At 43.9% G+C, this 16,421-nt stretch overlaps 1 protein-coding gene across 9 annotated transcripts in view; it reads right to left on the reverse strand.

The window, feature by feature from the left end:
- The window catches only part of SRGAP2 (SLIT-ROBO Rho GTPase activating protein 2), a 242,007-nt gene that overhangs the window by 186,118 nt on the left and 39,468 nt on the right, over nucleotides 1-16,421 (reverse strand). The window contains exon 1 of one of the 9 annotated variants that reach the window (XM_024750915.1): nucleotides 895-1,038. The exons of the other annotated variants lie outside the window; for them this stretch is intronic. The gene's annotated coding sequence lies outside the window, so the exon portion shown is untranslated. Of the gene's footprint in view, nucleotides 1-894; nucleotides 1,039-16,421 lie in introns of those variants that run through there. 9 annotated transcript variants of the gene reach the window in all.

The raw sequence follows: 16,421 nt of genomic DNA on the forward strand, positions 1-16,421 counted from the left end.
ATGCAAGAGAAAGTACCTTCCTTCTCTCCAAATCTATAAAAGAGCCCCTTTAGAAGACTCTCTGCTAATACTAGTAGCAGCCCCCACCTATTAGAGCCTACTTGTATCTATTATCTCATTTAATCGTTTTTTTAAAGTTCTGCACAGTAGATATCATTCTCCTTATTTTGTACATGAAAATAATTATAAATCAAAGGTTATATAATTTAGCCAAAGGGCATACTAGGATTTGAACACAAAATTCTCTGACCAGACTGTCTCTGAGGCACCTTCCCTGGGCTCAGCCCTTCTCCAGCTCAGAGGAGCATCCTTACCTGTCTGGTTCTCTCAGCTCTACCCCTGCTCCTTTTTCCAAAAGGACTTTCTACATTCCAAGACAGTTTAGTTTGCTTTAATATTAACACAACACTACTTCAAATCCAATGGCACTTTAAGGTGTGTTGACGCTGATGAACCACTGAGAAAGAAAAGGCCTCGTTCTTCTGCTGTCTCCTACTCCAAGGGCTTTGGTGGGCACGAACCAGATAATGGGTGTTAAGTGTTTTGTACTGAGAATGAAGGTACAAGATCAATACCCCAAAGATGTTAAGGCCTCCACAATGTGACCAGGTGCCAAGGAATGTCCATAAGGGTGGAACTGCAGCCAAGTCTCCTGGATTTGCTTCCTTTGGTTCCTCTGAAAGCCCCTCTCCCCCATGTGACCCAAATCCCCACTCTTCTCCCCTAAACACAAATTGAGGGACACACAAAGCAAGCACTGTACTTACTTCTTAACTGATCCGTCCCCTCCCCCACACCCAACACACAGGCAGACTATGTTAGCCTTGTAAATAAGAGCCGAACACTTACCGTCCCACAGTTATTTTTCCAGTCTGCCTTTTTTTAACCACTCACCTGGCAGAAACTGTTATTCCCCTGGCCAGCAGTTATTTGTAAAATGGGTCTGCCTCCTTATTTTCACACCAAAGATACTAATTCCTTAGCAGAAAGGGGAATATTGCAAATAAGATAATTAGCAAGTCACCTAGAAACTCCACAGAGGCACACAAACAAGAGAATTAACTCAATTTGTTGTCTATAATAAACAGGATGCTCTACCCACCACAGAGCCCCAGAGGTTGGTACGGAATGACTCATCCCAAGTAGTAATGGTTACAATGGCCCAGTTCCCTATTTTGTAAAGCAATGCACTGAAATTCAGAAAGTGCTCCTCCCCCACCCCATCTTCCCTTGCATACTTCTGCGTATCAATCCATTAACAATCCGAAGAGTAATTTATCTTATTCGCTATTATCCTGTTAAATTGCTCTACCGCCACAGCAGTAATTGCACTGATCAGTGATTCAGACTTCTTGAGCAAAAGGCCTTAAGTAGGTTTCATTATTAAAATTTCCCAAGGTTTTATTATTAAAATAAACCTGAGATAAAGCAGTATGCCTCCATGGAGCAGTCATACTAATGATTTTAGGGTTAGGAAGGGATGTCGGTCCCATCATCAATGTCTCATTCACGAATACTAGTAATTGGGAATTTATCAACCAATAAAACCAACCGGTGTTCTAAGAATGAGAAATAAAAATCTCATTTTAAGTAGCACATGCAGTACTGTGTAATCCTTTAAAAGGCTGCCTTTGTTCACTGAGGTAGTGCCTGTAACAGCACACACTGGAAACAATGCAAGCGTCCATTTCTAAGGGACTGGTTCAGTCAACTAGGAGGTGGCCATCCACACAGTGGAATACTATGCAGCTCTGAGAAAAGAATGAGGAAGCTCCTTCTGTACCAACATGGAAAGATCCCTGAGACATACCGTTAAGGGCAGAAAGCAAGTTACAGAACGGATTATAAAACATGCTGCCTTCGTCATGAAAAAATCTACAAATAACAAATGTTGGAGAAGGTTTGGAGAAAAAGGAACCCCCCTACTGTTGGTGGGAATGTAAACTGATGCAGCCACTATGGAAAACAGTATGGAGGTTCTTCAGAAAACTAAAAATAGAATTACTATATGATCCAGCAATCCCACCCTTAGGCATCTATCTGGACAAAACTATAATTCAAAAAGATACATGCACCCTTATGTTCATAGCAGCACTATTCACAGTAGTCAGGGCATGGAAACAGCCTAAATGTCCTTGGACAGATGAATGGATAAAGAAGATGTGGTACATATATAAATGGAATATTACTCAGCCATTAAAAAGAATGAAATAATGCCATTTGCAGCAACATGGATGCAACTAGAGATTATCATACTAAGTGAAGTAAGTCAGAAAGAGAAAGACAAATACCATATGGTATCACTCATACGTGGAATCTAAAATATGACACAGATGAACCTATCTACGAAGTAGAAACAGACACACAGACATAGAGAACAGACTTGTGGTTGCCAAGGTGAGGGGAGGGATGGAATGGGAGTTTGGGGTTAGTAAATGCAAACTATTACATATAGAATGTATGGACAACAAGGTCCTACTGTATAGCACAGGGAACTATATTCAATGTCCTGGGATAAACCATAATGGAAAAGAATATGAAAAAGAATGTATATATATATATATATATATATATAACTGAGTCACCTTGCTGTACAGCAGAAATTAACACAACGTTGTAAATCAACTATACTTCAATTAAAAAAATTCCATGACAACAAAGAACAATAAAATAAAATAATAACTTGTTGCCTTTTGTACAAAAGAATAGGAGGGAAATAAGGATATATACTCCTATTTGTTTGTATTTACATAAAGAAATACTATACTGATATATAAGAAACTACTGAGTGGCATGTAATAAGGGGCAGGGGGGTCTTTTGGGTGGACCAGAGCTGAGATGGAAGTGATTTTTCTCAACATATACATTTAAAAATAACTTTCCATGTCTTTAATTTATATTTACTACCTATTAATTCGGCAGTAAGGGTTAGAAAGCTCTATTGCCTCCGCTTTGGGGTCAAATAACCAGGCTTCAGACTTCTTACCTGGGCCTGCTTGGAGTCACTAACCTCAGGGCGGTAATAATTTAGGTGAGAGGAGTAATATTACTTGACTGTCTCCTTAGGGAAGGAGAAACCGATAAAACATGAGGGCCCATAAAAATTTGAACATTATACTTAAGACTGGGTTAACTCAGCCTTCTAAAATGTGCAAAAACAACAGAAACGTGACACTATGCTAAAAACGGGGTTGTGGGTAGCACCGGGTAGAGAGTGGCCTTCCTCTTTTCACAATTGTGATTTTATTCTTGAGTTTTCATAATGGACTTTTGTGAAGAGGGGAGATTTACATCCAAGTCTAGGATTACAACTATCTTAAGGCCACTTTCAATACAAGTGCTTTTTTATAAATCACTTCTGTGGTTTCCCTGCCCCAAACAAGAAGAAGGGAGAAATAGAGGGGCACGTCAGGGGTTTATCTAGCTTTGTGGATTAAGAGGATTGGCACCAAAATGAATAAAATTCAAGCGATTGCCCAACCCTGGTGTCAGAGAGTTCTTGCTTTAACAAAACTCCTAGGCCAGCTAAGACCTTCCTACCTATCCAGATCCTCAACAAGATAAATGAAGACACAAATCAACCGCAGAGTTAAAAGGCCACAGATGTTCCCGTGTTAGCAGGGAGTCTGGGAAGGAAGAGTCCCCAGAGCTGCCCCAGTCACCCCACTTAAGGGAAAGAGGTTGGCATCCAGGAGAGTGAGTTAGGCAAGCCCTCATGGGAGCCTGCCAGTCTCCACAGAAAACATATCCTGTAGTCACGAGACGACCAGGCTAACAGATGCAAACCGTCCAGACAGCTACTGTAGCTTTGCCTCCTCTCTAGATCCAAGTCTGTAGAGGAAATAAATGCCCTGAGCTCTAGTTCTGCCCTCCTCTTCTTGGGAGAGCCTGCATTAGCTAATGACTCCAACATACCTGTCACCACCAGTCGAGTCTCATGCCACTGAGCTCCAGACCTCTTTCAACTATCTTTTGGACATCATTACCTGGACGTCCTGGGTGCCCCATGTCCTTCTCCCTGGCAACATATGCCCTTTCTATCCACTCTCCCTGCCTCAGTTAATGGCAGTGCCATGCACCAAGATACCTAACCCAGAAAGCTGAAGGGTATCCTACACTCCTTCTGCCTTGCCCCTACGTCTATCCACTCATCAGCAAGGAGCTCTACTGATTTTTTAACCTCCTAAATATCTCTCAAAGCCTTGCTTCCTTTATATTTGCACTGTCACTGCCTTAATCTGTACCTCATCATTCATTCAACAATATTTAGGGACGATAGATAACAGCTATGTGCTTTTAAACAGAATAAAAGCAGAATGACCTCGGCCTTCTGGTGTTCAACATCTAGTAATTTCTTATCTGACCTATTCAGATATACTATTTCTCCTACCATTCATTCTCTACATAGCACCCAGAGTGCCTTCTCAAAACTTTAAATAGATCATTTAATTCAGAGGTCAGCAAACTTTTTCTATAAAGGGCCAGTTAGTAAATATTTAAGGCTTCTGGGCCATATGTTCTCTGTCACAACTACTCAGCTCTGCTCTTGTAATGTAAAAACAGCCATAGGCAATTTGTAAACCAATGGCCGTGATTGTGTTCCAATATGCTTTATTTATGAAAACAGGCAGCAGGCCAGATTTGACCCATGGGCCATAGTTTGCCAATCTCTGACTTAATTAATTGTAGTGCTTCTCACTCCACTGGAATGAATCTGAATTCCTTCCCATGGCCCACAAGGCCCTCCAACCTCACCTCAGTACCACTTGCCCTTCCTTCTATGCTCCAGCCCCCCAGACCTTCCTTATGGCCCTCAAACACTGTGCCAATATGTTCCCATCTCAGGGTCCCTGCCCTTGCTGTTCATCCCATCAGGACCACTCTTCCCCACATCTTCCTGTAGCTGCCTCAGCTCCAATGTCACCTCCTCAGAGAGGTTCTCACTAACTACCCCAATAGGTCAGCACCTACCCTGATGCTCATTCTAGCTTCCATTTATTTATTTTCTATTTATTTTCTTCGAATTACTTATCACCATCTGAAAAATATCATTCATATTGTCTGTCTACACGACCTCACACCACCACTAGAATATAGGCTCCCTGAGGGCAGAGACTGTCTGATTTGTTCACCCCTAGGTTCCCAGCACCTAGGACTACACCCAGGACTAAGCAGGGGCTCGATAAACATCTATTGTCTGAACTGTTATTGCCTCCAGCCTCACCCCCTCAAAATCACTTTATCCTCACTGCCACTAGTGATCTTTCTAAAATATAAACTGAATCATGTCACTCCCCTGCTTAAAATAATCCCATGGTTCCCAACTGGCTTTAGGATACACATGTAAAGTATGTGGCAAGACTACTATGGCTCTTCTTGTACCTTCTGATGCTTTCCCATTAGACCGTGAGCTCCAGGTGGCAAGGACCATGTCTTGTTCATCTTTTCATTTCAGGTGCCCCATCAGAGTGCCAGGAACTCTGCAGGCGCTCCATAAATGTAGAATGAAATCGATCAATCAAAAGGGGCACAGCAACTAGTACAAGGCTAAGTTAAAATGTGATAACTCAATAAATACCATATTTAAAGCCAATGAAACAAGATGTTGTACAAAACTCTTCCTTTTCTTTCTTTGTAAGCAACCTGGGCAGGGGTTATGCTTACAATTCTGAATCTAGTCTTGGATTTTGTCATCCAGATTCTACCTGGCAGGCAGCCACCCACCGTTTTCTAAAAGAATGGTAGGAGGAGGCAAAGAGAGAAGTAAAGCAAATCTATCTATGCTGTTTTCCTGTGAGCAGCTCTGGTAAAAGGGTTAGGAAAGGTGACATAACACCTGAGCTAAAATGCAACTCAGGGAGTCTCCATGAATTCCAAATGTCCACATTCTCTCTGTCATCTATTAGCAAAGAAAACCCAATGCTGGCTGTTTTACTTTATAAAATAACCCAAGACGTTTGGGGAATTTCTGCAGAACTGTCTTAGCAATAGAATGGAAATTGTTACTTCTAGAAGAATTTCCATTAGCCCTTTGAAATCCTTCAACATTCATTAAGGCCAAGGAGTTTTCACCTAATGCAATCTGATGGGTGCGAGAACAGAGTCTTTCTAGGTAATACAGGCTCCCAAATTGTTCATCTGGGAAGTAGGGAGGGAATTTATGACTCAGAATCAAAAGGAAATGAAGAGGCCAACCCAGAATGTTATTACTTCTTTCTCAGGTGGGGGATTGAGCTCCAGAGTCATTCTGTTCCCTTCATATGGCCTCCTTACTTAGCATCTAAAAGCTTCGGGTCTTAGACGCAGCCAGATAGGTTCTCTTCTAATGTAATAGAATCTGCTTCAGCAAAGCCATCTCCAGACTCCAGAAATGATAGGCTATAAATTACTGAGTCTCCCACCGGATATAATGAAGTGCAAGTTACTGCAGTCCTGAATGACCACTCCACATGCTACTCTGAGTTGCTTGAAGTAAATTTGACTGAGGACTGGAGCAAGCACGAAGCAGAGCTAGATCTGGGCTTACTTCATTTTGAGCCTAGCTCCTTACTACTCACCAATGGGTCCCGTTGCAGAACCCAAGTAGGGGATGGGAGGGAACAAGGCTCCTGGGTTTCTCAATCCTAATGTCTGCTTCTCTTCAACATTTACGGTCTCCATGTAAACAAGCGAAACTAAAATAACAGAATGAGTAAACCTTATACACAGAACCTCCAGAGATTCACAACCTGCATTCAAGGTACACAGTCAACCTTGAGGATAACTAATTGACTTTCCTCTGAAGTTAAGTACAAGCGATCTGTTAGATTTGGAACCATTCAAAATACCTGTCAAGGATCTGCCAGTATGGGAGCCAAGAACCAACCATTCAAATGGGCCCCACTGCCCAGCTTCTTTACAAGGCCATCTCCTCATACTGTCCCATTTAACAAAACTGTAGCCCATTACCTATCCTCAAATCCCTTTGCCAATGGTACAGAGCCGGAACATCCGACTCCCTGGCTGAAAATCAACAGGATAACCTACCAAACGCCACTCAGAAGGTGCTGAAATGCACGGATTACAAGAGTAAAGAAAAAGTTGAAAATAAGTCAGCCAGGTATGTGCTGTGCCAACAGCACCCTCTAACCCCCGCCCCCACTCTGCCTAATCCCAGCCCAGTTGACACTCACCTCATGAGACAGACCTATAGGTTCTCAGACTGAAACAGGAACACCTGAGCTGGTTCTTCAGCACCCAAGAAGCAGCAGTAAATCTTTAAAGACCCGGTGAGATTTTGATGAGGAAAGGGAGAGTTTCAGATGAATGGAATGCTGGGAACAGGTGGAACACAAGGCCCACAGGGGCAGAAGTTAAGCTGAGCCCAGATAGAATCTTGCTTACCGGGTATTAGGCATGGGCTGGGGCAACTATTCTAGCCTGGGATGTTGGCCCCAGTGAGGATAGCTTGGCAGTCCAAGGCACAGCATACATAGCACTAGCCAAATTCAGGGTGATTGAAGCAAAAGTGTCAAAACCAGGGGATAGAACACCAGATTCTCAGAGATGAATCCTTACCAGAGTGAGGCAGAACTCCACAATGGGTGACTATCGATCTGTTGATTCCCAGCAAGAACTTCACACTGGCTACGAGCAGGAGAGCGGGCTATAGTCCCCGAGGAGAAGGTTGACAGTTGACAAAAGTAATTTAGCCCTAGAGCCCAGACTGTGTTCTCTACCAAAAGAAATCAAGGCCCCTGGGAGAAATGGCTGATTCTACATCTGGTACAGGATATACAGCTTGGAACATCTTGTGCCAGAAAGCAAGGAAGCTATCAAAGTTCAATGGGGTCATGTCCAAAGAACATGGGATGAACTTGAAGGGATGTCCACTGACCTAAGATGAGACAATGTGAGCATCCAAAACAATTAATGAATAATGAATGCAATGGGTTGAAGCACATCGATAACATAATAAATCTGTGAGTTCATAATAACATTTTAAAAAAACAAAAAAAATTGTTTGTCACCACTGGAAATTACTAGGTCACTAACTCATTATTCTGAAAAGCAATTTTAAAAGGTAGATGGGGCGGGGAGTTAAGTAATTATTCAGCCTTTCCTGTATAACAGTAAATGTTTAAGGGGTCTGGGGAAGATGAAAGCAATTTGGCAAAATGGGGATAACTGTTTTATCTGGGTGCTGGGTAAATGGAGATTCATTAAATTTCTTGTGTGTATATTTGAACCCTCTCCCCGCCACCACCACCACCACCAAAAAAAGAGCAATTCAGAACTTGAGTCAAGCAGCTTGGGGTTTAGGCAAGGTCTCTGCCTCTAAGAGAGACCAGGATACGAGTGGCAATTTTAGCCCTAATGGGCTGAGCCAACTAGAGGGATGTGGGGAGCTAGAGGGGCGTCATGGTACCCAGCCCTTGATCTAGAATCCCAGATCCCAGGTCCAGTTGGCAGCACGGTTTACAAGGTGGTGGATCTGAGGCTGCTTATAGAACTTACTTTTCAGTGATAATTGGCTCAGGAACTAAAAAAGGAACCTGCTTTTGAAAATGGAGCCCTTAAATAAATTCAACCAAGAGGAGCTGGGGAAATTATAGGCTGAGGAAGGGGGCGACGGCTAGCAGAGAATTTTGCATAGAATAATGGTAAAAGTCACATTGACTCCTGTAGTCTGGACTCCTTCACCAACAAGAAAGAAACAAAAAAAGACCTATCACTCCCCCAACTCACCCTATCCGCATCTCAAGAGCCACCCACAACAGCACCAGAGGCAGCAGAATGAAGATGACGTTCTCCCACTGGTCCAATTGAGAGTGTCCAGACAGAAGACTGGCCTCAGCAGCTCGGAACGCCCCGCCCTAACCGCCACTCAAGTAACCAGCTGGGAAAGCATTCAGAAAACCCGCATCCTGACACACCACTGCCAAACAACTTAAACAGCAAGCAGAGAACAAACCGTCTAAACAGCAATGCCGGCTGCCAGGAAAAGTTTTGTAGGGACAATGAGTCGAGGAAAAGCAGACCCTTCAGGGCCCCCTAAGACCCGGTCTCTTAGCTTCAGCACTTTCAAATGCGGAATCCATCTGCCTCTGGGGCCCGAGGAGCCTCACAAGCTGGTTGTCTCCTTCCATCTCCTCCAAGATAAATGAGCAGGGGAGCTGGCCAGAAAACCACTCAGGGGCATTACTTTTTAAAGAATCTTTATAGGGTCAAAGAGGAATGGGTCTACAGGCTCTGCGTATTCCCCACAGATGCCGGGGATGATGTCAGACTCCTCTTCCAGATGTGTTTAACACTCTGTGGTCACTTGTATCTCTGCCACTCAGAGTCAGTGCTGTGCTAATTTGACTGGTTCCAGCTCAGGCTGAGCCCAGCTCCCTGGCTCTGGTTGCCATTAGCTGAGACTGTCATCTGTACTGTACTCTTCCAGAGAGTCCTAAAAACAGCTCTTCACCTGCTCTTCCAATTCAAGTAATAATGGCTGCCAAAAGAAGCGGGGGTGGGAGGGGGAAGGCTACTAGAGAACATACAATTAACGTGCTACCAAAAGAGCAAAAAAAAGCTGGGGAAAGACTATGTAGGTTCACATTTATTCCCCAGGCTGGGTAAACATCCTTTTGCTTTTGTCTGAATGGACAGCCAATTTCAAACTGCTACTGAAAAAAAAAAAGAGAGAGAGAGAGAAAGAAAAAAAGAGGCAGGTTCAAATCTCAAAGTAATAACTTCTAGCACAAAAAAACAAGAATGGGTAAGAATTCCATTTCCTGGTTATTGAACCCAAAGGCTTAAGAGTTACCTCTGCCCCTAAGGAGCAGAGCATTCTGTATTTGATGACAGAACCCAGGTCAGAATCCAGCATAATCCCAAACAACCCAAGACATCAGGGTGAGTTCCCCTGACCTTGAGATTGCTCCTCTAGCTCTTTGGTAAGAAAATGTACAATAATCAAGAGGAGAGACCCTCTCACTGCCCTAGTTGTGTGAACTCAACTACTCAAGGTCCATCTTGTCCAGATCAAGGGCTCCCATGAGGGACGGTGACCCGGATCTGACCCCAAAGGGCTAAAACATAACCTTACAAAATCTGAAGATGTAGAAGGGAGAATTCAGTGGTGCTCAGAAACTCCACTAGCCCAGCCTGAAAAGAAATAATCTGTAAACAGAATCACTCCTGATTCCTAATTCTAGGTCTTATTGTTCTGCTGAGTGTCTTAGGGCACAGCTCTAAACTTTCTGCCCTTTATTTTTTTGCCCACCTAAAGTAAGAAAACTAAGCTAAAATAAAATTTGCAGCCAAACCAAAATGAAGCTTTTTTAGCTAATATGGCTACTGTACTTAGGATACTTAACTTCCTTTGACCCCCAAAATGGCTAACTGGAAGTCAGCATCCCCAGAGTACATTTTATATCTAAACTGGAAATATGCTGAAATAAATTAAGAAAGTCTAGAGCCTTTGCTTGAGCAAAACTAGAAGCAGCAAAAACATGGGCTTTTTGCATGTTTGATAGGTACGGTCAAAGAGGCCACCGAGAGTAGAATTAATACAACACATTCTTCATGTATGATCAAAGTGCCTTCTAAAATCGGGGCACCTTATATGACAAAACAGCTGACAGGAAATTAATAAATTTAAGCCTTTTTTCTGCCATCCCAATTACAGCTCGGTCAGCTCACAAACACGTTCTAGCAAATGCTGAAGGAGTTTTTCTCTCTTCGAGGGTCCTCTCTCACTTCATCCTGCTTAACAAAAGACCACACACATGCACTTAAAAAGAGGATGGAGGCAGGCCAGCTTTAGGACACATGCTGCATGGGGGGAACGGACTGTCGCAAAGAGAGGGCTCTACACCCCTCTGACAAGTCCACAATAGGCCGGCTAGACACAAACGTCTGAAATAAGGAAGTCCATCGAGAAAATGAACAGTTGGTGAGATCAAGGTTTCTGGCCTAAAGGGCTTGCAGCTGGTCTGGCCATTCATCAAAAACTCTGAATTGAAATGGAAGACACATTCTGACTGTGACATGTAATAAAATAACTGGAGCGGCAAAGGATCTTGATTCTGGTTTCCTTTCCACCCTACACAGCTCCTGCCAACGGAAGAGCGAGCCTGCCTGTGGTGCTCCTGGCACATCTGGACTAGTTCCCATTCACACTGGTCAGTCTTTGGGATTTTTCCACATATTACAGGGTCATCATCCATCTACACTCACCCAGAAAGTCCAGATAAAAGCTCCTGTTTGGAGTCTGGAGAGAAATTGTCAAATCTGAAAGCCCATGAACTCTCTCAGCCAGAGGAAACTAGATGTAGTGAAGACTATGGAACCAGATGTCAGAGGCCTAATTTCAGGTTAACCCTAACCAGCTTTATGACTCTGGGTAACTCACCCACTTTCTTTAGACTCTTATTCTCACATCAGTAAGGGAGAAGTAGACCTAATGGTGTCCCAGATCCCTTCCAATCTTAACATCCTCTGACTTTACAACTAAAAAGTGATACTAACAAGGCTAACACTGTAGGCTTCAACCCAATAGGAGCCAGTTGGGATGATGCTAAGAAGAACTCTATTCCACATAGGCAGAGCCAATCTGACCACGTTATCCCCACACCCGCCATCCAAGAGATGTGCACCACTTGTCCAAGAGCCCCTTCTACAGAGGATATTCACCGAGTGATTCAGCAATAGGCTGATTCGTTCATTCAGCCAACAAGTACTTTCATTTTTTTTAATTTATTTATTTTGGCCATTTCTTTGCTGCTGCATGCGGGCTTTCTCTCTAGTTGTGGCGAGCCGGGACTACTCTTTGTTGCAGTGTGCGGGCTTCTCATTTGCAATGGCTTCTCTTGTTGCAGAGCACAGGCTCTAGGCGCATGGGACTCAGCAGTTGTGGCACGCAGGCTCAGTAGTTGAGGCTCACAAGCTCTAGAGTGCAGGTTCAGTAGTTGTGGCACATTGGCTTAGTTGCTCCACAGCATGTGGGATCTTCCAGGACCAGGGCTCGAACCCATGTCCCCTGCATTGGCAGGAGGATTCTTAACCACTGCGCCACCAGGGAAGTCTGGCCAACAGGTATTCACTGAGCATCTTCTACGTATTAGGGCTATAGCCATGAACAAAACAGGCAAAATCCCTTCCCTCATGGAGCTCATATTCTAGTGAGGGGAAAGAGGAATCAGACACTAATCAAATGGGAAGTACAAGGTGGGGGTACCTTTTATAGAGAGTGGTCAGGAAGGACCTGCTGATAAGGTAACTTTTGAGGAGATCTAAGGCAGTGACCTATGCAGATCCCAGGGGAAGAATGTTCCAGGTAGAGAGAAGAGCAGAGCCTTAAGACAGGACTATGCCCAGGATGGCTGACATGTTAAAGCAAATACCATGAACCCAATACTGATGAAGAGGAGTCCCAGGGGGAGAACAGTAGAAGGCAAGGTCAAGCAGACAGTGGGGGCCCAACCATGCACAGAATGGAAAAAACCACTGGTGGGTTTGAACAGAGTAACGTGATCTGAATTCCATTTTTAAAAGATTGCTGTAGTTGTTGTGTTGAGAGTTGACTGAAAGAGGCAAGAGTGGAGGCAGGGAGACCAGTTAGGAGGCTGCTGAGATAGTCCAGGTGAGAGGCGATGGCAGCTAGGCCCAGGGTAGCAGCAGTTGGGGGAGGTGGGGGGGAATGGAGGACAGCAGAGAAAGACACACTCTAAAGTAAACAGGACACTGTGGGACAAGATCTTGGGAAATCTTGGAACTACTGCAGAATCTAATGAAGCTAAATGACACTAAATTCCAACATCTACCGTAAGATCTTAAGATTTAGGAGTCTGTCCATCTCTGTCATTCAATGTCCAACGTGGTACCTGACACAGAATGGGTATACAGAAAATGTTGAATGAGTAACTGTGAACTGAATATATTATGAAGCCAGAAGATCTGCAGTTGGATAGGTCTTCAGGAAACAAAAGGCATTTGGCATTAGACCTATTTTACTAACAATGGATCCCCTCCCCTGGATGAATCTATCGCTTTTTGTAAAAAGTTCCCCTTTATAACTTTGCAGTGCTAAGTAGTGAAGCTGACCAAAACCATCACATAATGTAGCTGAGAATCTGAACAACTCAGCCATTTTCCTAAGAGGCCATATGTAATCACACCACCTCACAGCTCCCGTCTAAAATACAGGGAGAGGGCTTCCCTGGTGGCGCAGTGGTTGAGAGTCCGCCTGCCGATGCAGAGGACACGGGTTCGTGCCCTGGTCAGGGAAGATCCCACATGCCGCGGAGCGGCTGGGCCCGTGAGCCATGGCCGCTGAGCCTGCGCGTCCGGAGCCTGTGCTCCGCAGCGGGAGAGGCCGCAACAGTGAGAGGCCCGCGTACCGAAAAAATAAAAAATAAATAAAACACAGGGAGAAACATTTCATGAGTAATCTCATATGTTTTAATGAATACTGAGTCATGAGGGTAAGTAGAAAGGTATCATTATAAGTAACAACATTATTACAAGAAACAAGAAATAACACAAGCCAAATCTGTACTCTTCCTACAGGACAAGGCTATCCTTGAACGTGCTGCCCTTCCTCTGCGAAACTCAGGACAGGAATTTCTAAGGGGCCCCCCACCACCAAGAGCACTGCTCTGAAAAACGCGACAATTCTCAACTACAGCAGCTTCTCTGTCAAGGTTACCCTTGAGAGTCCCAAGGTTCTTAAAACCCACAGAAACTGACAGTGTGCAAAATATAGGGGTAGAAAATTCAGCATCAGGAAGAAATCACAACAAAGGTATGTTTTTATACACCACATTCTGGCAGCAGTCTTCTAGGTAAAGTCATTGATCATCTTGAAGGGCTAAATTTAAAAAGCCCATAGTTAATCAGGAAGTAGGTGTGAGAAACATCTTATTTACCAAATGAGAAAAAGGAGGAAGAAAGATAAGCCATGCAAAGTGGTGGAGACCAGATTACACTGTAAGGGAAGCTGCAACATTTGGGAGACCAAGTCCTAGATGGATTTGTCAGCTGAGTTGGAAATCATTTGATGTGACCTTGGACTAATTATTTAACTTCTGTGCCTCTGTCTCCCATCTGTGCCTGAATCTCCCACTTGCTGTAAAGGAGAGCAAATGATTTCAGACCCCCTCCCCCCTTTTCGACAGGGATGTTATGAAGCTGAGATCTTGTCTCTGGGAGCTCCAGAGTTCCCAGAGAAAGACACTCCACGAGCAGAGGGCAATGTCTTTAGTAAGATAATTAAGGGCTCAGGCTGCTCTTAGAAACACCCCCACACTATGGAGGCTCCCAGCATCATGGCTCCAGAGTCGGGCAACCAAAGTACTGCATAAAATGCCAAACTCAGGGTCAGGGCCAGCCTCTCTGCAGATAATGTCAGGAGCTCTATGGTGAACCCATTCTCACATATATAATAACTACATTCAGATGTTTAATGAACATTCAGTGATGCTTTTAAATCACCAGGATCTTCCAGACATGACCACATTGTTGCCTATCTATTAGGAGAGATGGCATGCTAGGTATGAAATAGTAGAAGGCCCATGACCGTGACCCCTGGGCAAGTCCTGACCCTCTGTATTATGGGGCTAAAAATAATGAGGAATAAATGAAGTAAGATGCGAAATGCTGCTGGCACAGCCCTGGGCTCTTAGAAGGAGCAAAATAAGTGCCAAAGCCCTCCTCCCTCCCAGGGCTCTGCTCAATAAATAACAAGTGCTATTAATCCTTTAATCACAGATCTAGAGAAAAAAAAAAGAAACAGGAAAGGGTTCACCCATAAATATCTTATCTGCCTTTATTCTCCTATAACCCCTCAACTGGAGCAGAGTAAACAGGCTGAACTTTAATTGGATCATAATGTGGACATCCCCAGGTAAGCCAGGCTCATAAACTGCAGACAATTAGGTGACTGGCTTTTCATGGACTGCCCCCCACCTGGCCTACTCAACGACAGAAGCAGACCCAGCCCTTTGTCCCAGCTTCCCAAAGAAATCCATTAGCAGGCACACGTGGCTCCAGTGGGATGTCAGGTTAGAGGCTTTCTATTCCAGCGATTGTGGTCTTAGAATTCCCAAGCACAAGGCAAATGGATTCACAAGGATTGTGTTCATCTACTATTCAAGTCACCATCTGAGGACTATTTAAAGCACAAAGCCAGCGAGCCCTGCTCTGAATGGGAGATCAAGAAGAGGAAACAAGCAGTGTATGTTTTTAATATAGTTCTACAACTTATACAGACAGTGCAACTTGTAGAACCCCAATTTTGGACCCAGGATCCATCCTCACCAGCTCAGATAGCTCACTTGGCTCCCTGTCAACCACTGAGTAGGAAATGTTAAGTTCATTTTACAAATGGAAAAGTGGGAAGCATGGAGGGACAGATGCGTACATTGCTAAGTCCATTGCCAGTAACAGAAACAGCTGAAGCTGATGTGTGCCTCCACATGCCAGGCCCTTCCTGGGCATTCCACCTTCTAACCTCACAACCTCCCCACAAGGTAGGCAGTTATTCTGCTCACATTTTACAATGAGAAGACTAAGGTTCTAGGAGATTAAATGATGTGCTCAAAGTGGCACAGCTTATACATGGCACAGTCAGGATCTGAATCCAGGTCTCTCTGACACTAAAGCTGGTTGTTTGTGGTTTTGTTTGTTTCTAGTTACACCATACTGCCTCTCTTGGTTTCTCTCTGCTAACTTAAGAACCCAAGGAACCTATCATCCAAAACCAAACTAATGTTTAGACATTAGATCTCATGCCTTACTACTGATGTCATCAATTTGATGAGCAAAGAGAATTAGGCAATCCAAGCCCAACATCAGTGTCTTTAGGGACAGAAACCAGACTATAATTCCAATTAGCTGCACAAAACAGAGAAATTCCACATCAGAGGAACTTTTGCTAGAGAACAACAGAAGATCTTCAGCCTCTGATAAAACTTCAACTCATCATTTGTCCTGTCTAGACACCCCTTCACTTCAGCTGGCTTCACATATTGTGATCCACACAGAAGACTGATCCAGCACCTTGCCATCACGAAACTAAAAGGCAAGTTCTTTGGGATCGCATCAATATGAATATTTTATTTTATTTTGTGAAGCCATTTCCCTGTCCAGCCTCCCTTGTACATACCTCATGTCAGACCTCACATTTCCCAGAACACACCCTAAGTGACCAGGCCTGACCAAGTTCAACAGAACTGATCGCAATTTGTTAGATCAGGGGCAAGATCAATTAATTCTCTGCCCTCTTGCTTCCACAGCATTTGGAGAAAGCTACCTTCACTGGAATTTTTGGTGTCATGTAAATTATCAACAGCAGTTGCGGGGAAGAAATCATGCAAAAAAATTCAGTAGCAGATGAGCTTCCCTGGTGGCACAGTGGTTGAGAGTCCGCCTGCCGATGCAGGGGACGCGGG

The sequence above is a fragment of the Neophocaena asiaeorientalis genome, unplaced genomic scaffold, assembly GCF_003031525.2.
Source record: "Neophocaena asiaeorientalis asiaeorientalis breed wild unplaced genomic scaffold, Neophocaena_asiaeorientalis_V1.1 scaffold67, whole genome shotgun sequence".
In the NCBI taxonomy this organism is placed as follows: Eukaryota; Metazoa; Chordata; class Mammalia; order Artiodactyla; family Phocoenidae; genus Neophocaena; species Neophocaena asiaeorientalis.